Genomic DNA, 24,018 nt, shown 5'->3' with positions numbered 1-24,018 from the left:
CATGAAATCACATGCTATCATGATGTCTTTTTGTGTCTGGTTTATTCACTCACTTAGTATAACATCTTATAAGTTCATCTATGTTATCATAAGTGGCAGCATTTTTTTTTTATGACTGAAGAGTATTCCATTATGTAGCCCTTTTTATTATTTTTTTTATTTTGAGACAGGATCTCACTAAGTTGCTTAGGGCCTTGCTAAGATGCTGAGGCTGACTTTGAATTTGCCATCCTTCTGCCTCAGCTTCCCATGTCCCTGGGATCACAGACATATGCCACTGTTTCCAACTATGGCTAAAGATTTTTTTTTAATGTTCTCAATATTATACAGTTATGAAAAAAAGGCAGACTACATGCCTTTAAATGTGTGTGTGTGTGTGTGTGTGTGTGTGTGTGTGTAGTTAGCTTTAGTGCTTATCATCATTTAAAATATCCCCAGACCCACCACTTTTACTTCCAGGTACATGTTTTATAGAGCATGTACACAAAGAAATAGTAAAACACAAACACTGTTTGTAGGGAGTACTGATTTTTAGAGCACAATGTGGAAACAATCTAAATATCTAACAATGGGAGTAGGCTTGGATTTAATTTTAACCTTAAAGTAACAGAATATTACAGAATCAATAAAGAGAAGGATGTGTCAACATGAATAAATTTCTAAAATATATTGTTAACAAAAACATTAAACCAGATACAATTGCAGGTTCTGGTAGTCCCGGCTACTTACTTGGGAGGTTAAGGAAGGAGGAATGCAGGAACCCAGGAGTTTGGGGTCAGCATAGTGAGACCCATTCTCTTAAAAAAATAGTTGCTAAATATTGTGTACAATATGACCAAATTTCATTAAAACAAAACAAGCAATATAATATAGTCCAAATACGTATATTTATATATAGCTATATATAAATCTATGTACTAAGTCTGAGAACAACACAGAAAGAGTTGCTAACAGCACAGACCTCTGGGAAGAAAAAGCATTTGAGATGAGGGAGGGTAAAACAGGGATTTTCATTTATTACTTTCTAGGTACTTCTATTGTTAATTTTTTAAATCAGAGAGCTTAAAATAATGTATTCTTGCATAATGTTAAGGTAAGAATAAAAGTTAAAACAAAGATGCAAAGGAACAAAATAATAAAAAATGTAATGATTATTTTGGATCAAAGGTCATGAGATTAAGGGTGACTTTTCCTTCTGACCCCCCTCCCCCAACTACTTTAATATGGTTAAAATCCTTTCAAATTTAAAAGTCAGAAAGAAAGTTTGTTAGCTACACCTTTTCCCAGAAGAAAATGGCTTGCAAACTCAATTTTATAACATGTAGGAGGATGGGAGAAATACTTGGTTATCACAGTGAGAATTGCAAAATTCCTTTAAACCAGAAGAGTTCCAATTTACATAAAATGAAAGTTCACATAATTTCAAGCTCTCTGATCTCTTCCCTCCTCTTTCTGTGGGGGTAGAGAGGTTGAGGTAGGACAGTTGTCACATAACCAACAATAGGGATTTTCAATTCTCCAAAGGTTGGGGATCACTGCTTTAAGAACTAACCATCTAAGATAGATGACATGTGACACAGACAGTTGTATAAAAAAAAAGACAAGCAGACAACTGCACAAGTATTGAAAAAATGAAGTATTTACATTATGCATGAATAATATATCTTTGTGCGTGTCTCCTGGGTGAACTTGTCAAGTTATCTTTCTCTCGTCTGTTCTGGTGTTTATTTTCAAACCATTTCTACCCTGCAAAATCTTTTTGTATTGCTTTGGACCCTCTGGAAATGGCTATGACATACACTTTCCTCCTATCCAGTGTATGTGGGCTTCCTTTCCCCATAATTTTCACTTTCTGATTTGTTAGTTTAATTTCAGCTAGATGCTGACTGGATAAGGATGATCCCGTCTACCTTAATGTTTTTTGTGTCGTCTCCACCACATTCTGGCATCTAATAATGGTTAAATAATTTACCACCACTACAGGAAATATTTTCTAAGACTTTACACATCAACCGGTTTGAAAACCCTCCTTAGCAAAACCCAAATGGTTGAATGCTTTCCTAACCGTATTATTTTCAAAATAACATGAACTAAACTATAAAGAAGCAAAGGAGAAAAATATTCAAAAACAGTAATGATTATTTTAGGTCATGAAATTATGCATAATTCTCTATTCTCTTTTCCCCCCGCAATGACTACCATATGGTTAGGCTTCTTTTCTACTTAAATTCAGAGTAAAAGATCCAGAAATGAAACAATAAGCAGTTGTTTGCTTTAAAAATAATCGTTGCAGACTGGATCAACCCCCAGAGTCCTTCCTCATGCCTCTGTTTTGTGTTGTAGAAAATGCCTTAGATTTGTGGGCTACATTTGTTTTTCCATGTTAGGATTTCTCACCCTGGGTGGAAATTTCAGCATGGGTTTTAATAATTCAACATAAAGGAAGAACAATATTACAGTCGAAAATTACCCTAAGAAGGGAGAATATAACCTTTTATTATAAGAAAAATAGGAAGGGTGAGAGGAAGCCAAATTAGCTGAACAAAGAGCTGTATAATGACCTGATACACAAATAGGAATGTCATCTAAATTGGAAACCAGAGTGCGCACGGAAGAGGAATGTGGAGACAATTACTTGTAAGTGTAAAATCAGAAGAGTAAAGGCAAGAAACAAGATGTGACCATAAAAGCAGGACATAAAAAAGGAATAATGTTGCAGAGGCTTAATCTCTCCACATCTCTTTTGAGTTCAGTTATACAGAAGGGCCCTAGAGTGTCTGGGCAGAAGGAGAGTGTTTGGTATCATTTTTCTGCACTTTATAGTTGATGCTAGTTGAAGTAGATGGCGTACATGGGGGACCCATGTGCTAGAGAACCAGTCTGAGTTCTGGTTCTGAGCTGTTGCTAACTCTGAACATTCACAGGAACCATGAGCGTGGCCCCTGGCCCCTCTCTCTGAAACCTCTTCAGATTCTGGGCAAAGTTGTTCCTTTCAGATCTCACCCCTGGCTCCTTGGTGAGGAAAACACAGAGATGGTGATTAAAAACCCCATCTGTTCCTAAAGGCTGACCTGACTACTGAGCTTGTCTCCTGCTGGTCTCCTTAGGAGGGTGGCAGTGGTGTGACATTCGAGGTGAGAGTCCTCTTTGGAATTTCAGGCAGATATTTCCCATTGTACCCTCAGAAGCTCAGGCTTCATCCTATCTCTCCCTTTTCTCTGTTTTTTTTATAAAAAAAATGACTACAGAAAAGGATCTGATACCCTCACTAACTCTGAGGTACACTGCTGGTAAGTCTTGGATTGTGACCCATCTTTCTGGTGGGTTCACAAATGTCCTGAAAGCAGGGCAGGAAAGGGTATTACACTGTGGAAATTTAGCCATTGTTGATCCAGTGATCATAAAAAGACTTATCAAAAACCACTGTTATTAAGATTTCCCCTCTTATAAACCATAGATTTTTAAGGATCACTTTTATCAAAATAAATTTATCAAGTTGTTTCTCTACTAATTTTCTTATGGTTTTATATCATTTTAATCAAAAGCAAATAAATATGTTATCTAGCTTTATATTGGATAAAAATATAATTTCTGTCAGAAGTAATAAAAATGTTATTAACATCTGCCCCTAATTTTTCTGTACTAATGTGGTTCATTAGAGATCTTGGTGGGGAGGTGTGTTAATTAATAGAGTTAAAAACTAGGTTGGTAGATGTGTTAGCTAGCTTTCTGAGACTATGATATAATATGTGAGAAAAATCAATGTAATGGAGGAAAGATTTATTTTGGTTCACAGTTTTGGAGGTTTCAGTTCTAGTTTTTCTGACCTGTGGTAGAGCATCATATAAGGGGACAGGTAATGCAGCAGAATTACTCACCTTATGGTACTCAGGAAACAAAGAGAGATGGATAAGGAGCCAAAGTCCCAAGATCCCCTTCAAGGGCACACCTCCAATGACTTCACTTCCTTCCACTAGGACCTACCTCCTAGGGGTTGAAACACCTCCCAACAGAGTCACAGGTTGGGGACCAAGCCTTTAACATATGACCTTTGGGGATCATTTAAAATCTAAAATATAAAGGCAAAAGTTTTGCAGATCAATTTGTGGGGAAAGAAATAAGTGCCAGAGTCCACTTTGGTTCCTTAAACTCTGATCTAGTTTACATGTAAGGACCATTGTGTTTGCCTGAAAGGAAGTGTCTCTAGGGAAAAAATAAATATCTCAATGGTATATGTACTTCTTCTTCTACAAGAAGTTTGTTGCAAACCACATCCAACCAACCACTACATCCTCCAGGTTCTACCTCAAAAATATATGCTGCATCTTACGACTCCTCACCAAATCCATGGTTCAGGTATTAGCTCAAGACACTTCATTCATTTCTCACCTGGAATGCTTCAGAAGTTTCCTAATTATTTTTGCTTCTACATTTGCACCCTCTACTCTTCATACAGTAGTGGACTCAAAGTGTAATACTCATGTCACATCACTCCTGTTTTAAAATTTCCCAATGGTTTCCTAACCCAATAAAGATAACATTGAAATTCTATCTGAACATAGGAGACCTTAAGTGGTGTGTTCTCAAGATTTCCTCACTGATATCGTTTTCTGTTTTTAACTCCCCTTATCCCTACAATTCCAGCCACAAATCGTTTTTTTTCCCTTGTATTTGAAATAAGACAATTTATTCCTATCTCAGGACCTCTGTTCTAGCTAACTGCTCTGCGAGGATTACTCTTCCCTTAGATCTTCACGTGACTGCCTTTTTCTTAGAACTTATGTTTCAGTGCAATGTCCCTGTTTCATCTGATCCAATTTTCTTCCTAGCCCTTGCTCATTCTATTTCATTTTTAATATCATTTTCATAGCATTATCCCTATTTGAAGTAATCTCTTTTACTGAGTTATTTGCATATTTATTATTTGTCTTTCCCCACTAGATCATATGCTTCATGAAATTAGGGTCCTTGTCTTTCTTAGCTATTGCTGCAATCCTGTAGCCTAGATCAATGCCTTGTCACTTAGTTGGTGCTCAGTAAATATTGGTTGAATGCTTGAAGAACAGTACCCCAAAACACATTCACTTAATTTGAACACAGATAAAGTTTAGAGCAAGCTGTCAAATATCATTCATAAGCAACTCGCAAAACACAGGGCAGTTGAATGCAAGATGTTTTGATGAAATTATTAGTCCAGGTGAAAGAAGGGGAATTTATTGTGGATAGATCAAGAGTGAATATTCTTATATCAGGGCTGCTTGGATTGGAGTGACCATAAAGTGGCAAAATAAACATCAAAGAAGAAGTTTTGGTATGTTTTGTTCTCTTTTATTAAAACAGCACTATTTTTAAATGACTGGAAGCTTGCAGTTCTGTTACAATGACTCATCTACTTGAAAAATGTGTTTCTTCAGGGTGGGAGGAGATTTTAAATTCATAATTCATTCCTTGTCATGTTCATTTATTAAAGCACAGACATATTCTCTTACTGTCTTCTCTTTTTGTGACATTGTGTCTTTTTCTTCTTTTAGCATGCTCTATGCATGTGTATGCATACATATAAATAAGAAATTATGAAATGCAATATATTAATGGAAAGAGCATTTTAATAGGTTCATGCTCTTCTATATTTCATGATAATTTGACTTGCAATTCTAAAGCATGGAGAGTGTATGAACACAAAGAACATATACCTTTTCCTCTCCTTATTTATAGCTCCAAACAAGAATTGTATCAAGTTCATGTTTGGAAATATAAGTAAAACAGAGTGGGGAATAAAACTCATAGAGATCTCTGAATTAATTGAATTATTTGGTTTCATGCTAACCCAACAAAATAACAGGTCCCCCATGGAGTCGAGGGTATAATCTATGCATTAATCTCTGTGTACTACCCTGCTCACCAAAGTTCTATTAAAGTACTGCAATCTTTAAGCCAGTGTGCAAACCACCAAATTAAACAAAGAGGCTATTTTTACAGAAAGGATGAGAGGCAAGGCAAAACATTTTTTAAAATAAAAAATGACTTTTCCTCAAAGCCCAGAACAGTAGCAGAAGGCTTTAAGAACATAAACATAACCAATCTGTCTATTCCAGGGGATAAAGGCTATGTTTCTTAAACATAAAAGAACAAAATTTCTAAGTAGCAAGCAAGTTGGAAGCATTTGCATAATGGATTCTAATTACATAAATTACGTTGCTTATAGCATTCATCTGATAAGACTCGGCAAAAGTGGAAGGCAGAATTTGAAATGAAGTGAAAAGAAGGGTATATGTTTTGGCTTTTCTCCATTCTTTGAAACCTGGGTTTCTTTAGGGGTTAATATGTGCATTTGCCCCAATCTTTATAACCATGAGTGTCAAAAAGAATTAGATTTGGCCATTCCTGCACCCTTTGTACCCTCTACCCTGTTTTGTTCTCTTTTATGAAGGTAAAAATGAGTGCATCTGTCAACTACTGGAGCATGTTAACTTCTGTATGTTGAGGGTTGACAGCCACTGCTTGTGAATTTTCTCGCCATAACAACCAAATGAAAATGTCAGCAATGAATCTTTCCGCTAAGTGCCAGATTTTCTTTCTCATATGCACCATTTCCCTTTGACCAAACAGAAAATTTCAGTGTTTATTTACATGACTTCAAAGCAAAGAGCATATCTCTAATGGTCTAACATGATTTTTTCCAATACATAGAGTCCCTCCAAGAATGGGTAGGTAACAGTTGTTAGGTGGAAACTTCAGAATATCTTTATCAGGATCTTAAGTTCAAGAGAGAGATTCTGGTATTGTCATAGATATCTGGATACAGACAACTTATTACTCAAAGAGGGCTGTTCTCTGGCAATTTCTTGGTTTCTACCTCTGTTGCCCAGAACCACTGAGGCTTTATCTGAGAGAAAGGTGTACATGATAGAAAAGCTAACTGTTCACATTCTGCCCTTCCCTTCTTCAACTTGATAAGAACTGAACAGAAAAAGACTTACTTATTTCTCAAGTTCCAGATTCCCAAATTTCATAAGCGTTGACTTACACCAATTCTTCCCTAGTGAGATTGGTCTTTGCAAACATATAAACCTTTGACCACACTTAGGGGATCGGTTAGAATGTATTTTGGCTGCAGCTCACGGTATATCTCACCAAGGGTACCTAAGGAAATAAACATTTATTTTGTAGCAACTTTAGAATTGTATAGTTTCTGGCACTAGTTCAGCTGCTCAGTGAAGCCATGAGACATCGGGTTTCTTTTTCTGTCTTTCCACTCTAGGATTCTTTATGTGCTTGCTTCAATCCCTATGTGCATTGCTTATATGGTTGGAAGATGACTGCAGCTTTACAGTGGAGACTTCATTTGATTCAGGAAGAAGGTGAAATGGGGAAAATGGGCTAGGTCAGGAGCAATGGCCTTATTTTATTAGGAAAGAAGCACCCCCTACTATGATTTCAATATGTGTTCCTATGTTCCCAAAGGCCTATGTGTCAAAGTTTGGTCCCCAGCTTGTGGAGCTATTGGGAGGTGGTTGAACCTTTAAGATGTGGGGCCTGGAAGGAGGAAGAATGGTCATTGGGAGCATGCTCTTGAATGGGGTATTAAGATCCTGGCTGTGTCCTGCCCAACTTTTGCTTCCTAGCCACCATGAGTAGCTTGCCTTACCAGGTACTCTCTGCCAAGATGTTCTGCCTTGCCAGAGGCCTGCAAACAATGGGGCCAAAGAACCATGGAATGAAATCTCTGAAACCATGAATTAAAATCAACTTTTCAACTTTTGAAGTTGAATATCTCAGGGATTTTGTTACAGTATCAGAAAGCTGACTCATAATGCAGCTGCTGCCTGATCTTCCCTTTCCAGGAGCCACTCTTCTCAGGTATATTTGTTTTGTTTTCATTTTTTACTTTTACCTGCTAGAATTTTGTCAACTGCCCACTCCTATTTGATTATAAGGTTGAAGAAATGAGTCTTCAGCTCTTCAGGCGTCTAATGAAGAGGTAATCAAAGGAAAATATGCCAAGGGAGTCAAATTCAAGGACTGATTGCATTTGCTACAGAATTATAGTAATTCAGATTGGTAAACATTATTCTGCATTCAAAGTTAAAATCTGATGGCCATTTCCATGGCTAGTTCTGACTTTTTCCTGCTTCCCACTTGCCACTTAGGAACCACGTACATGACTTCATTTTTCCTTTGCCTCTTTTTCAGAAGAATGGCTTACTTTTTCCAGAAAGTTGCGAAGTGATTCTAAATACACTTTAACAAAAGGATAGTGGTTGCAATTTTGGGTAGTAAAAAAGAAAAAGAAAGAAAGAAATATTGCTGTCATCCTTTAAACAAGTTTTGGTATCACAGTTTTGGAGTCAGTTAAAATCTAGGAGGACGAATAGTTGCCTATCTATCTGTAAACTACTTTAACCGATTAGAATTCCCTGTCATTTTTCCTCCTTCTTCCAGAATACATATCAAAATGTGAGCATGAAAACATTTATTCTCTTACCCCATAGAAAGCATGTGAGGACTCCCTTCATCTGAAGTTTCACCCAAGTCACAGGGTAAACCCCTTGGCATATGGCATCATTCCCAGTGAGGTTGTTCCAACTTGGGCTGCAAAGACAAAGCAATGCATCTTGCAGTGAAAGGACTAATACTTCTCGCTCCTTCTTGGCACGAGGCTGGCAGATGCCAAGTAAAGGTAGCTGGCAGGATTCCCAGTGATGAGGTCTGGGCCAGGGGTTGGGTAGGGGAGCAGCTGCCATCTCATTATTTCACTGCCATGTGTTTGCTGAGCACGCCAACTGACATGCAGAATCAAAGTAAAACTTACCTCTGTCAGAGACATGATACTAATGGCAGTGGCTCTGTTCAAGCCTTCAGTATTTTTTTCAGGACAATCACCTCAATTTGGTGGGCCCATTTGCAGCTGCATTAACCCCCTGGGAAGGAAGCTGGACTGTGCTTCCTGAACGGGCAATGCTGGGTGATTTGTTGTAATAGCGGTTGGAGGGTCAGATGAATTAGTCTCTTGTCATTTGAGGGAGGAGGAAGAAAGTATATTCAAAAGCATCACCATGCTCTGCCAGCAGGGAGAAAAAAATAAAACCTAAAGCAAGAGAAACAAAACGCTCTTTTGGCCCTTTTAAAAGAAAAAGTATAGCGAACATATGCCTCAGGGGACCCTAATGCAGGAACATCACAGAAGTGAAAAATTCACTCATCATGATGTTTGTCAATAGGAAGTCAATTTTCAGGCGATTTGTGGTTGTGTTTATTAGTCTCAGAGCCCCCTCCCCATTTCTCTCTTCTCTTTAGTCCTTCCTTTTACTAAGCGTACTGGTTGTTTTGGGACATCTGAAATCACTCAGGGTTGTAGTGACCAAATGAACAGAGATAAGCCAACAGCAGGCAGTGATTTATATCCCGTAGGTCAGATCTAGATGTTGTTGAGATGTTTGTTATGTCCTCCGACGTTCCCTCACATAATAATACTACCGGCAGAATAAATACACAATCTCTTCTTGGTTTGTGAATCTGTCTGAACTTGAGTGCCATCAAATCATAAAAGGGCATTAAAAAAGTTTTTCAATATTCTGACAACATTTTCCATTGTACACATGCGTGTGTGTATGTTTGTAATTGCAGGTTCATGACCTGCCTCATAAACAACAAACAGAAAAAACCCAAACAAAATGTGTGAATATACAGGATGACAAGATAAAGAATGAATACAAATGAAGTCAGGATAAAGAGGACTTAAAGGTAGAAAAAGAATATATAATATAGAGCATATAAAATATTAAATAGTCTGAAGAAGAAATCATTCACATGAGGTGAGTTTCATATTTGACTCCATGATCTCTAGTGGCCAAAGAAAGAGAAACTATATGGTTCTCAGGGCTACATAATGGAAAAAAAGCAATGCTGAAAAGAAGCAAAAAATTCTGTCCATGTGAAATACTTTCTTCTTATTTCATCGAGTTTTATTCCATAGGTGTTACGTGTTAAAAAAACATGTTACTGGTAGGTAAAGTACTGAGGGGTGGTGGCAGTTAGTGCTAAAAACCCGAACAAATAACAAATCAAACCTGATACATCCCTTGCAGTGTTAAATTGCTATTGTCTGGATACTAATCCTTTGGACTCTGAATAGTGAAGCTAACATCACTAAAACATCAGCAATAGTTTTTAGAAAGATTAGATGGCATAAAAACCATCCGAGTGTTTTTGCTTTTAGAGTTGGGATGATTCAGGGAGCTGAACAGTCAGACAAGTGAAAAAAGAGAGAGCATGTTTATGGGAGCCAGACAGAATCAACTAATCTAAATGTCCTGCACTCTCTAGAAGATGTCCAGATGACCACCAGAGAGTTGCCACTGGGTGCTGTGGCATCAGAGTCACCAGTCAGAGATAAGGCAAGAGGGCCACAGGGTGGGTGGCCCTGCTTTGTGGCTGATGGCTGCTGCTGTAGTGGGACCTTCTGCACTTAGAGTCCAGCCCTGTCTAGATTATTAAGCTCAGAAAAAGCAATGGATAATTCTGTCACTGGGAATGCCTCCTAGGATAAAAGTGAACTGCCACATTTTGGTAATTTAGCATATTTACTTTGTTGGAGGAATGGAACACTCTTAAATTTTTCAAATATGAAACACTGTAGCTGCCTTGCCACTCACACCATGTTTAGCATCTCTGCGACCTAACGTGTTAGCCAACCCTCTTGCTAAATAAGAGACTTGATTGTACTAAGAACTTAGATAATAAACTAAACTAATAAACTTTGATTAATTCTTTGATATGATGCAACAGGGAGAAATGTAAAATCTTTAAAATGGGAAGTTATAAAATCTTTAAAAATTGCCGTAATTTCCCTTCAAAATAGGTCAAGCTACACAGACATATTTAGATTTAGAAAGGCAAAAAGGGAAGTTTGAGAAGCAGTTGTGGGTGGTGAGTACTGGACGCGAAGCAATTAATCAGTCAATAAAATAGTTAATTGAAAAAGTTCTTATGGAAAACACCTACTTTACTCTCAGGCAGTGGCAAAGGCAAATATTTCAGGCACAAAGTGAGAAAACAAAACAAAAGAAAGCCCAGAAGCGTTAGGAGACCAATGGGCCATTGACTTTCTACATTATCTTTTTTACTGCTGAAAGAATAAACACCACAAAACCCTCTTAGGTCTTCGGAGACAACTTGGCCACCCTTACAGGTAGAATATTTTCTTTATGGATGTGAAGGTAACCATGCATGCCTTGTAAAAATTGTAAGAAAATGTGTAGGGCCTGGTATTGAGAAGAGATAAAATGGCAAAATTGAGGAAATGAACCCAGCTTACACAAATTGTCCATTTCTGGCTCAGAGGCATTTTTCTCTTCGTTTTCTTTCCCAAACTGTCCCTTTTACTCCCACTTTCTCTTGATTTCAAGCATCAGAGTTAGAGATCAATGGATGTTGCTTTACAGAACAGTTCTTTGTTGTATAAAGCAAGGGGAATAAGGGAATTGGAGCATTTGGGGGTCAAGCCAGGGTGATGCTGGATGGAGCAGGTGATTTGGCTCTTGAAAATGTCGTTCAAGGAGAGTTTATAGGTTAATCATTGGAACATTATACCCAGCAGATACTTTTTTTTTGGTAGGTTTTTATTACATTATGCACATATGACAATATTCAAAGTGAATTAGTGGTAGCATCTCGTTACTTGAACTATTGAAATAAAATACCACTTTAGGAATAAAGTGGTTTCAACTAATGGAATTTATTAAAAAGATGATCAAATTTTATAAAGAATATTATCAATTGATAGGAAACATCATCTTCTATATTTAGCACATCTGAATTAAAAAATAAAGCTTTCTTCATGTAAGTTGTTGGTTAGTAATTTGGATTTTAAAAAAGAGTCAGTCAGGTTGGAGGCTAAGAGTTCCTTGGAAAGTTGAATTATTACTTGAGAATATTAAAAAAGCAACAACAATCATAAAACAACAAAACCAAATACCAATCCAGAAACAAGCTAACTAACCTCTCATAGACTATATCTACATTCAAGTTCTTTCCTTTCACAGTTTAAAATGAAGGTAAGGTTAATAGTTCTTAATATTTTTAAGGGCTGAGATTCGTACATCATCTAAGCTAATAGAAGATGTGCAAGTTTAGTGACTTAAGAACAAGCACATTCATTCAACAGGAAGTCTTTACTTGTATGCCTACTATGCATCCTGGGAATGCAGCCTGGGTACTTGGAAGGCCCTAAACAAATCACTAAAAGTAACTTCAGTTAATGCATGCCTTTTGATAAGTCTTGCTATGGCAATTTTCTGGGACCTAATTTCTCTAATTGTCATTTTGAAGGTGAAGTTACCAAAGGCAGGTTTCTTTAGTTTATACACTTTGCTTTTCTTCCACATCCAATGTACTGTCCCTTGTCAAATATTGTCATTGAATGTCCTTATTCTAGGCACTGTTGATGGTTTCTCAGCCTCCAGGCATCATGTCAGGTCTTTTTATTCTTCACTGATATTGCTTGAAATTGTGGGCATCCTTGGAGTGGGTTCTCTTCCTCTTCTGACCTATAAAGAAAATTCAGATATAATTTCCTGTATTCTGATCCCATTAAGTTAAAATTTTAGTTACAAAAGGACGAGGTGTTATAATTGTCATTTTTCTCACTGTTAGAGATAGATGAGTTCAGTTATACTCCCTGCCCTTAAAAGCATGTTAGTCAAAGCAGTGTAGAGTGTGGTTTTTAAGCCACTTGGGGATTCAATAAATAGTTTGCATATTCACTAAATTGATACTCATGTGCTTATCATAGAGCTTCTGTAGTTCAGGGTTCCATGCTGATGAGATGGAGGAAAAGATACTTAGAACTTTCTATAGCTCTCAGACATAGTGCTAGACACTGGAGGAATGAAGATGAGTTTAACACCATTCTGCAAAGAGTAAGAATTAAGACCTGTGAATATGTTTTATATCAAAGAGTGTGAAGGATTAATATGTGGCCAAGAGTTTGCCTTTGGAGGCTTAATATGTTTTTGAAAGCTCTTCCTACTGAGGAAGATTTTTGTGGGATGCAGATTGTGGACTTAATATAAGGGCCTGAAGAATAAAGAGAGCTAAATGTATGGGTCAATTTATGAAGACCCTACATGAGACATCCCTTCCCACCAGTCTCTGGTATTTAAAAAGGAATGGCCCCCATTCTACCACCATAAAACAATAGTAATGAGCATTTGAAGCACCTATAATTTGTAGAAATCTCACATTTGCATAGTACTCATTTGGAAAGTAGCAAGAAAAAAAAGTTAGGCAACCGAATTATCTTTGTAGGTTAATGAGACTGCCGGAAAGCAACCGAGAAGGTATTTTAAAGAGGGAAATTATTTAACATAATGACATTTCTTTTCATGCAAACCAAATTAATTTCTGTAGCTAGAATATGCTCCCCACTTTTCTCTTTGCAGAACTAAACTGTGTTAGATCTAGAAAAACACTACAGAGCTCCCCTGCCAATCTCCAGGAGCCTTTAAAATAAAAGTGTGGGTGAATCGGAGGAATAAGACTGATGATACCCAACAAGATGGCTAGAAAGTCTATCCACATCAAGAACCAAGCATACGGTCTGCACTGTCAGTAATTAGCATTCATACTGGGAGAGAAATTACATATTAATATACTTTGTGTTCCTTTATTAGGCGGCTCATTTTTTAACAGTGACATGCCCATGGACAGAGATGTAATTCTTCAGAGAGATTTAAAAGGTTGGGACTGCATGCAATTCACCCCATTAATCATGTGTTAGATCAAATAAACGCCCATTGTGGGCTTTTTGTTTTCATCAAGAGTTCGGCAGCTGTAACACATTGAGTTCCACAAATGTGAAAAAAATAAAATTGGAACTTAAAAATAGGGGGAAATATGCAGGAACTAAGAGAAAATGAGGACTTTTTTTTTTTTCTTCTTTAATCCCAAATCCATCTTTTATTTCTATAATGGAGGTAAAACTTCTGACTAATCTTCCATTTGGCTGATACAAATTGTTGTTATTAATTAGTGTAGGAGACAGAATAAACCAAACTGTGTAGCAACACTGGGAACTAATGTTAAGGATTTACTGCCATTTAATCAATGTTTGAAAGGCATTTTTATGCTAGTTCAACTCTTTTGCTTCTTTGTGTTGTATGAGGCTTGGCAGGAGGAGAGAGAGAAAAATCTTTTGTTTCTGATTATATAACACATTCCAATAGATTCTTCTGGTGCACTAAGTGTTATAAGGCTAATCACCTTTAAATGCTGCCATGAATTTTCAGAGAATTAGAACGTGTAAGGGCATAGGACTCCTTACAGTTTATCCTTTAAAAGATATCCACATTGGAAATCGATTTTAGAGCACTATTCATGAATCCACATTGTGGTATTGTTTAAAATAACATGACATGAAGCATGAATTGCATTCATACATGAAAATGAAATCCGAATGCATTCTGCTAATGGAAGGCAAAAGTCAATTGTCATTTAGGTCACTGTGTGACGGTAGGAAATCATTTTAATGAAGCCAGCCCTGTTCAGAACAGTTTGAATCTCAGCATATAAAAGAATATGAGTTCCCAAACAGGATTTCACTGGAGGCAAATACTATCAAGCAAGCAACTCAAGTGTACAGTAAAAGCTCCCACTAGCAAAAGGTTGAATAAGCTTGAATCAACAAAATAGATGGTTTTAAGTATTTATCCTACACATTTCTTGATGACTTTAAAAGTCATACCCAGCTGCCTGCACTGTGTGAACTTTGGGGGCAGAATTATGCTCATAGTAACCCTTGCAATAGTTAAAGACCATGCTGTTTAATTAAAATTGTGTCCAAAGATAAACACCAGAAAACAGACCGTTCACCAGAGAAAGTGAGGGCTAACATGTATTAATTGTACCATTGCCCAGTAAGTTTCTCCTTCTCCTCTCCTGTCCTCAGATCAATCCCTCCATCATTTCTCAATTCTGCCCTTTCTCTCCCCTCTTTCCAAGTTGGCAATCACACTATTAAGAAATCCTCAGCAAGCCTTCCAGTTAAAGGCGCTCTTTGTGGAAGATATAATGTTAATCAGGATCACCGGTTCTTACATTGCCAGTGTTTTTCAAAAGAGAGTGAATTTTGGCAGGGAGATAAGGAAGTACAGTCCTCAGTTCAATCTGCATTTATTCCAGGCCATGCAGGATGCCCTTGGGCAATCAAAGAGTCTTGGAATGTGCACCAAGTGTCAGGTCCTTGAACCTGATGCTGCTTCCTCTTCTCTCACCCAAGAAGGCTGTTGGGCAGAGGACGGCCCCAGGGAAATCAAGTCAAGTTTATTCAGCGTTCAGTCTCAGGCTACTGGTTAAGGAGACAAGGGGAGTTCAGGGTATAGAGGCTCTTCATTTTCTGTCTGTCCCATCTCTCCACTTAGTAGAGAGGGGCAACTGGATCAAGTGGGGAGACTTACTATTATGGAAAAATGAAGAGGAAAAGTATGCTGTGATCTGTCTGCATAGTGAAATTTGTAATTCTTTTTCCATACATTTTGTAGATATGTGTGCTTTTGTTTAGGGGACAGGGAAAAATTTTATTCAAACGATGGGAAACTGTAGTATGCAAAAGTTAGGCATTGCTGGGAACCCCACCCCCCACCTTTCTGTAGTGTTAATAGAGTTAAAAATACCTGAGTTAGTAGACAACAAGTAAAGCAAATGTTAGAAAATGAGACAATTTAACTGGTGTTAGGATGGAATGATTTATGCCATCTCAGTGATCTGATGGCAGGGAGAGCTGACTATTTAATTCCTTTAAATCTCAGTTTCCCCATCTATAAAATGGACGTAGTAAAATTAATGACTTTTAGCTGACTGCAGTGAAATGATGTCCAAAAAGCTTAGCATATAGTCCAGGACATATTCAATGCTGGTCATTAGTAGTGCTAAGGTATTACAATAAAATTCCAAGTGATTAAAATTGTAACTTTCTACCTAGGTATTTTGCTGGAGTTATTCTCTATTTTGCCAAAAAACTCATAGTTCTTTCTTCTATCTTTTTCTGTAGGAGACTATTTCCTGTTGACCAGGAGTTTGCATTAGGACCCAGAGATGAGAATTAATAGGTATTAAAGATCCCAAAGTAAAAATTGTCAAAATTCTGACTAGGCTTATGTCTATGGGGGGCGGGAAATAAGGGTTATGGAAATACTATTAGCAACCATCTGATCAGACCTTTCTCAGTCCATATTGTGTGTGAACACAACAGAAAGATGGGTCAAAATCCAAGATTTATCAGCAGTATACCTTAGAGTTAGTAAGGGTAACTGATCCTTTTCTATAGATGTTTTTTTGTAAAAGAGAAATGAGGGAGAGAGGATGAAACTTGAGCTTCTGAGGGTACATTAGGAAATGCCAGCCTGAAATTCCAAAGAGGAATCTCACCTCTAATGTCACGCCCCTGCCGCTCTGCTACACTTGGAGAAAGAGCCTTCAGTTTAGCAGGGAAGCAGTACTTGCACTATGGGAGCCTTGTGGAATACTTTAAACCTGGTAGGATGGGGGCCGATGTCCTCATCACCTTCCCTTAGAGTAATATCAGTTTTCTAGCTGTGTGCCATGGTTCTGTGTCCAGGGCCTTTCATTATCTCATCTCCCACAAGAAATGATGTTGGTGTATTACACTTATGGTATGATGATCATAGGACCTATAGAACAGACCAGATGGGAAATTAATATGTGCAAGAGGGTGGGAAACTCATGTTTCAAAATAGGAATCTGCCATGTCAGGGAAATTTCTGAAACTCTAGTGGTCTGAGAATTGTCTGGAAAGGTCTTCAAATGGGAAAAATAAGTTGCTAGGCTTTTCCCTCTCCATTAGTAAGGAAGAAGTCACGCTTGATGGGCTACTTTGTGTTTTGGAATTACTATATACCACATATGACTGACAGAAACTACCAGCTTTTTTTGTGGTGTCTACAGCCAAAGAAGCTCCCCTAGCTTCTTTAAGTTGCTGTGTAATTCTTTCCACTCTTATAAGGTAGTGGATCCAATAAGCAGTGGTCAAAGTGTCTGCAACAAATTGAGATGTACATGGAGATAGGAGAATCAGGGCAGAAATACCTAAGGTTTTGGAGTGAAGCCATGCTCTTTTCAGTAAGTAATTATCCTTTCTGCAAAACAGATCTTGCCTTGTTAATGAACCCTGTTAGAGACTAAAGTCTTAACCACACATGTGAGATGACCAGCTCTCCTCCAGCTATTTGGTATGAATTTTATGCCATCAGAATCACAAAGCATAAATTTGGGATATCCAGCAATTTTATTTCATTGGTTAAATTGCAATCTCTGAGACTGGACCTGAGGTTAGTGAAGACAAACTAAAATGCACAACCATGTGGATTACACTTATTAAGCCCCTCAGTCCCTTTTCCTCAGTCTCTATTCATAGCATCATTTTGAGTTCCATATGATCATTGTTTGAGAGAGGAAGTATTTGCACCTATGTTACAGATGGCTCTGCAAAATGTGCTGGCCCTGGTTGCGTCCTGCTGCAATATTCCCATTGAATGGTGGCTTTGAAAGACAGGAAGAAGGAAAATTTCTCAAAGAACAGAGTTTGAATAATGTACACCATTACCTAATTTATCTATAAGAAATGATGATCTGATATAAGTATACATCTATTCATCAGCAGTGGCAAATGATTTGACTAGATGGTCAGAGATTTGGAAGAGATGAGATAGGAAGAATGGTGATAGGGAAGTTTGAGGAAGAAATATGATAGACTGCTGGGAATTGGTTCATAGTATCTGTCTACATCTATCTGTATCTCTCTCTGTATCTAGCTCCGGTGTGAATGCTTATTAGAAAACATTTCACTAAAGAGAGGCTCTTAATAAGGACAAGATGATTTACCCCCTGCCTTCTTTCTTAGCCACTTTGATGTCCTTCTTAATGGGCTTACGGTTTAGATATGAGGTGTCATCCAAAAGCTAATGTGTGAGACAATGCAGGAAAGTTTAGAGTTGCAATAATTAGATGCACTGCTATGCAGTTAGAAACTTAAACCCCAATGCAGCAGTGTTAGGAAGCGGGACTCTTGGGGAGCTGTCTGAGTCATGAGGGGTCCACCTTCATGAATGGATTAATGCGTTATAAAAGGGCTTGATGGAGAGAGTTTACATTAGTTGGAAGTTTGAACTTCTTGGTCTTCTACCTTGTTCCACATGAGGGGACCATGTTCCATTCTTCTGAAGGAAAGAGTGTTCATGGTACTGTCTTGGAAGAGAAGAGGGCAACTCTCATTAGACACCAAACTTCCTTTCTCTTGATCTTAGGCTTCCCAGCCTGTAGAACTGTGAGAAGTAAATTTTTGTTCTTTATAAATTATCTCGTTTACCTCTAAGAATTTTTTAATTTCCTTCCTAATATCTTCTGTTATCCATTCATCATATAGTAGCATATTGTTTAATCTCCAGGTGTTGGAGTAGTTTCTGTTTTTTACTCTTTCATTAATTTGTAACTTCAATCCATTATGATCTGATAGAATACAAGGTAGTGTCTCTATCTTCTTGTATTTGCTGACATTAGCTTTGTGGCATAATATATGGTCTATTTTAGAGAAGGATCCATGTGCTGCTGAGAAGAAAGTGTATTCGCTCTTGGTTGGATGGTATATTCTATAAATGTCTGTTAAGTCTAAATTATTGATTGTGTTATTGAGATCTATGGTTTCTTTGTTCAATTTTTGTTTGGAAGATCTGTCCAGTGGTGAAAGAGGCGTGTTAAAATCACCTACCCCAATTAGAATGGCAATTATCAAGAATACAACCAACAACAGGTGTTGGCGAGGATGTGGGGAGAAAGGTACACTCTTACATTGCTGGTGGGGCTGCAAATTAGTGCAGCCACTCTGGAAAGCAGTGTGGAGATTCCTTAGAAAACTTGGAATGGAAACACCATTTGACCCAGCTATCCCACTCCTTGGCCTATACCCAAAGGACTTAAAATCAGCATATTACAGAGATACAGCCACATCAATGTTCATAGCTGCTCAGTTCACAATAGCCAGATTGTGGAACCAACCTAGATGTCCTTCAATTGATGAATGGATAAAGAAAATGTGGTATATATATACAATGGAATATTACTCAGCCATAAAGAATGATAAAATTATGGCATTTGCAGGCAAATGGATGAAACTGGAGAATATCATGCTAAGTGAGATAAGCCAATCTCAAAAAACCAAAGGAAGAATGATATCGCTAATAAGTGGATGATGACACATAATGGGGGTGGGAAGGGTTAGTGTTGGGGTTGGAGTTGGGTTTAGGGAGGGGGGCAGGAATGGAGGAAGGAAGGACTGTATAGATGGAGGGGAAGGGTGGGAGGGGAGGGGGGGAAGGGAAAAAATGGCAGAATGAATCAAACAGCATTACCCTATGTAAATTTATGATTACACAAATGGTATGCCTTTACGCCATGTACAAATAGAGAAACAACATGTATCCCATTTGTTTACAATAAAAAGAAAAAAAAAAAATAAATTATCCAGTCTCATGTACTCTGTTTCAACAGCACAAAACTAAGGCAGGAAGGAATACAGAATTTCCCATTATCTCTCATTATTATTATGGTAAGCCCACCAGTTGAAGAATCCTAACCCTCTGGAGTGGTGGTTTAAAAAATGATAGAATCAGAATGGGAAAAAGAAATAAGAAATAAAAACTGTGGTCTTGTAACCACATGCAGAGACATCTGTCTCGTTTTCCTTACTGTGTTCAGAATTTAAAACTGTAGCTGTGGTATCTTGCAATATTGTTCCCAAATACTTGCTAGTTCTTCCTGAGGAGAGAAAATGTATTTTTCTACCCTACTAACTTCAGACTTACCAATCTTAGTATCTTTGGCTAGGGAAAAGTGAGCAGAAGTGATATGAATTACTATTAATAGAAATTTATGGCAGAGAGGGTCTCTGTGTCTCTTTTCCTTACACTATGAGATCAGCAATATTCCAGGTAAAGGTTACTCCACTAACATAGATTTCAAAGTGTAGATGATGTGGAGAGTTTAAGCTAACCAACAATAAGCACGTGCTGCAAGTGAGAAATAAATCTTTCTTGTTGGAAACTGCTGAGGTTTTGTGGTTGCTTGTTACTGAAATATAACTTAGTTTATGCTGACTTATATAGTTTCTACTAACCTTAACAAATTTCCATATTAATCTCACTTTTTTTAGATGAGGTTTGTCTTTGTTGCCCAGGCTAACCCTAAACTCCTGGGCTCAAGGGTTTCCCTGCCTCAGCCTCCTGAGTTGCCACCATGTCTGGCTTTCCCAATCTCTATAAAATGTATATTGTTGATAGGTTAACTTTACAATCAAACCAGCGGGTTACAGAGGAATGAAATTGTACCAACTAAACCAAGATTAGGAATAGATGTCATCCAGAGGTCCTGGATTTCACATTGGATACAATAACTGGTAATGTTCATGGGGATAGTTGGTGAACATATTTTTGATCATATAATAGTTAATTGTGTAAGTTAGAAGGGAAAAGTTTGGGAGGTGGAATGTCTTAGTATGAAAAGAAGGATCGATATTGATGTTGGGCAGCCAGAAATGTAGATTGTAATAGACATTTACCATTTTTTTCAGTTGTCTACATATGAGCCCACACTGTTTGTAATTTCCATGATTCCAGTTGAGAAGCAGAGCCTGTCTCCCACCAAAAATGATGAAAATACCATTTGTTACCTTTTCTGGCCTCCTTCAAATCTAGGATATGACCACAAGAGCTAGTTTCCACAAACTAGGTGTATAGCCCTAGACATTTCTTTTTTCTAAGAGTGAGAATTTGACCAGGATTTGAACTTTGATTTTTGTGGTTCTAGTACCCTGGTGATCCTTAAACTAAAACATGTCACTAACAAATAGTAAATAAATGCTTCTGATGCCTGTTGGCTTTTTCATCCTGGCAAGTCATTTAACCTGTTTGAACCTTAGCCCCTTGTCTGCAAATTGATGATAATAAGCGTTGACCACCCCAGAGCCCCTGGGGAGGAATAAACGAGATAATACAAACAAAGTACATCACATGAAGCAATGTGCAAAACAAGGACTAAACATTTGGAAGTTTAGTCATGCAGAGAAACAGAGATTATGGAGAGTGCTCTTTGGGGGTGATGATTGCCAGATATTGGCAGTGATCTCAGCCATAGCCTTTAGTGTCCACGCAGCTCCAGTTGAGGGGCTTCCCCACTAGATGACTTCTGTGGTTTGAGGGAGCTCTGCTCCTGTCTGGGAAACTCCAGTGGGGTTCTTTAGTCTTTCCATTGATTCTGTGAACTGCTTGATCAGCTTTCAGTGAATTCCTTGTCTGTTTATGTCTGCCAAGTCTGGTTTCTGTTACTTGGAACCCTTGCTATTTCAATAGGCCTGGATTTATTCCTAGTAGTCAAAAAAAAAAAAAAAAAAAAAAAAAAAAAAAAAAGCATGAATTTTTAGTCGGACAAATCTGGTTTGAATCCCACTGTACCATTTTTCAGTCCAAGTTAAAATTTCCTGAAATCTTTGAGCTTCCTGCTCCCTTTTCCTTAAATGAAAAGATGATACTTTCTTTACAGGGTACTAATAAAGAGTGTACCTATTACTAAATAATGTGTACCTATTACTAAATCTCATCCTGGATAAGCATGCAGGACAGATACATTTCCCAAATCTAGTATGGATGTCTGTTTCTTTCATGATAGGAATTGGGCTACAAAAATATCATACAAATAACAACTGGCCCTGATATTAAAATGAGTCAATGAGTCTGGGGAAGGAAAATACCTTTGAGAGGACATGGGAAATAATTGGAAAAGGGAATTTCTCCAGCCCTTGGACTGTCTTATCCAAGTAGAAGGAAGGGGGATAGCATAGAATGAAGCGTGCTCTATCTTTGACTGCCTTTTGCCTGAATTCATTGGTAATTGAGTCTGCATTATTTGTAATTTTCTGCATTATTTGTGTCGAGTCCATTAGGCAAGTGCATCATTAGTATCATATTCACAAGTGTTATCATGCAGTTACAGCCATTGGCTACTTAAAGGAAAAATCCACTTGGAATCACATGGACGTTTTCTTTCTCTTTTCCCTATTTCCTTCTTTCATTGTACTGAGTGCACACACACACACACACACACACACCCCACAGGTTAAAACATGTTGTGCATACCCAGCTCTCCCATTTGTTGATAAAAGATCTGGCTGCTAAGTGGTCCCAGGATAATGATTCAGTAAAGGCACATTAACTCACTCACTTCAAATATTAGAAGTATTTTATTTGCTATTTTTTCTATTTAAAAAAATATGACTTTAGAGCAATGGATTTTAAGTTTCAGCGTGAATAAAAATCAAGGAGCTCACTAAACATGCAGATTCCATGACCCACTCAACTGAAGTGGATATTATCAGAACTTCATGCTATAATGTGGAAACTGAGGTACAGAGGGGTTAAATGACTGGGCCACAGTGGTGCACTACTAGGAACTCAAATCCTGCTGTGTCTCATCTGACTGCATACTTCCAACTAAGGACAAGATTAGTTTTCATACATTTTTCATACATGAGCAAATAGCTGCTTAGAGAGACTAACTCTGTTATCACACAGCTAATAATTAGCAGAGCGAATTTATTATTATCTTGCTCCAATTCCATCTCACTCTAAAACCCATGCCCTTAGCTGCCAACACTGCCTGTCTATTTAACAGAATCATAAGTTTTTATGTTCTGGCGACAAGCCAGTAATAAATTCAACAATAACAACAACAAAACTAAACAAACAGATTTTACATTCTCAATTATATTATGGGATTGCTCTGAGGAGCAGAGCTGAACTTCAGTGGAACGAGGAGCTCGGGATCTATTTATGACAGTAACTGCTCTCATGTCAATGACAAAATGGCAGCAAAGCCGCATGCAGGTGACAGGAGCCCCAGCACAGCACTGTTTGTGCAACCTTTATTAAATGGCGCCGTTGGCTACCACCTGTGGTTCTGTAGTTGTGTCTCCCACTGAGCACACATTTGATCTTCCGATTAATTAGGTGCACCTTGGCTGGGAGCCCACGATCAAGCATACATATTTCAAAGCTTAAACTGGGTTCCTCCTAAGATGAAAGCAGAATGTTTCAAAGTGCAGCATAAATCCTCGTGTCATCTTCTTGCAAAATGAATGACATTAACAATATTAATTTATTGATAAAATAAAAAACACTATCAGGGAATGATGCACTTCAACTTTTACTTCTAATTTGTATTTTTATGACAAGATTTTTTTTTTTTTTTATTGGAGAATGGTGGGACTGATCTTTGTGAGATCTTTAATTAGAACAGATGAATTCCATCCTTTCCTGGTTAAGAACACAGGAAAATTGGACTGCCAAAGATGTTTTCTCTAAAATACTTAAAAGTCCACCAACATTCTTCCAGAGATAGGGACACAGTGTTGTATTTTATTTTTTCTTAAATGGATTCAATATTCGATGTGACAAATAGCATTTCCCTATTTAATTGCTATTCTATCCAAGAGAAGTGTCACCGAGTGCTTTCTTTTTTTAAGAGATTCCAACTGTCTCATTGCCAGTTTATTCTCCCTTCCTTTGACTTTCTTCCAAACATGTGTCTTTCATCTCTGCAGTCAACAGTGAATAACCTGCCAAGGCTGTCTCCCCCATCTTCCCCCCTATCTCTGTTCTAAGGTAACCTTAGTGTTCTGAGTTTCCTTTCACTGTAGTGGCTAGAGTACTGCCAGCATGGGAGACACCAACAAGCTCATTTCTAATCTTCGGTCCCATAATTAACAGCAAAGATGAATGGGCACAACAAGGATTCATTTGCAGGGACTTGGTGACTCTGCTTATGCATTATCTAGGATGGATGATCCGTATTTTTATTTTCCTGCTCATTTGCTTACCTTAATAGGGTGCCCTGATAAATGAATAGTAGCAACCAGACACTTGCTCATCAACTTTGTGGTGTAAATCATTCTTTGTT

Source organism: Sciurus carolinensis, chromosome 10 (assembly GCF_902686445.1).
Source record: "Sciurus carolinensis chromosome 10, mSciCar1.2, whole genome shotgun sequence".
Lineage (NCBI taxonomy): Eukaryota > Metazoa > Chordata > Mammalia > Rodentia > Sciuridae > Sciurus > Sciurus carolinensis.
Note: the sequence above shows the minus strand (reverse complement) of the source record.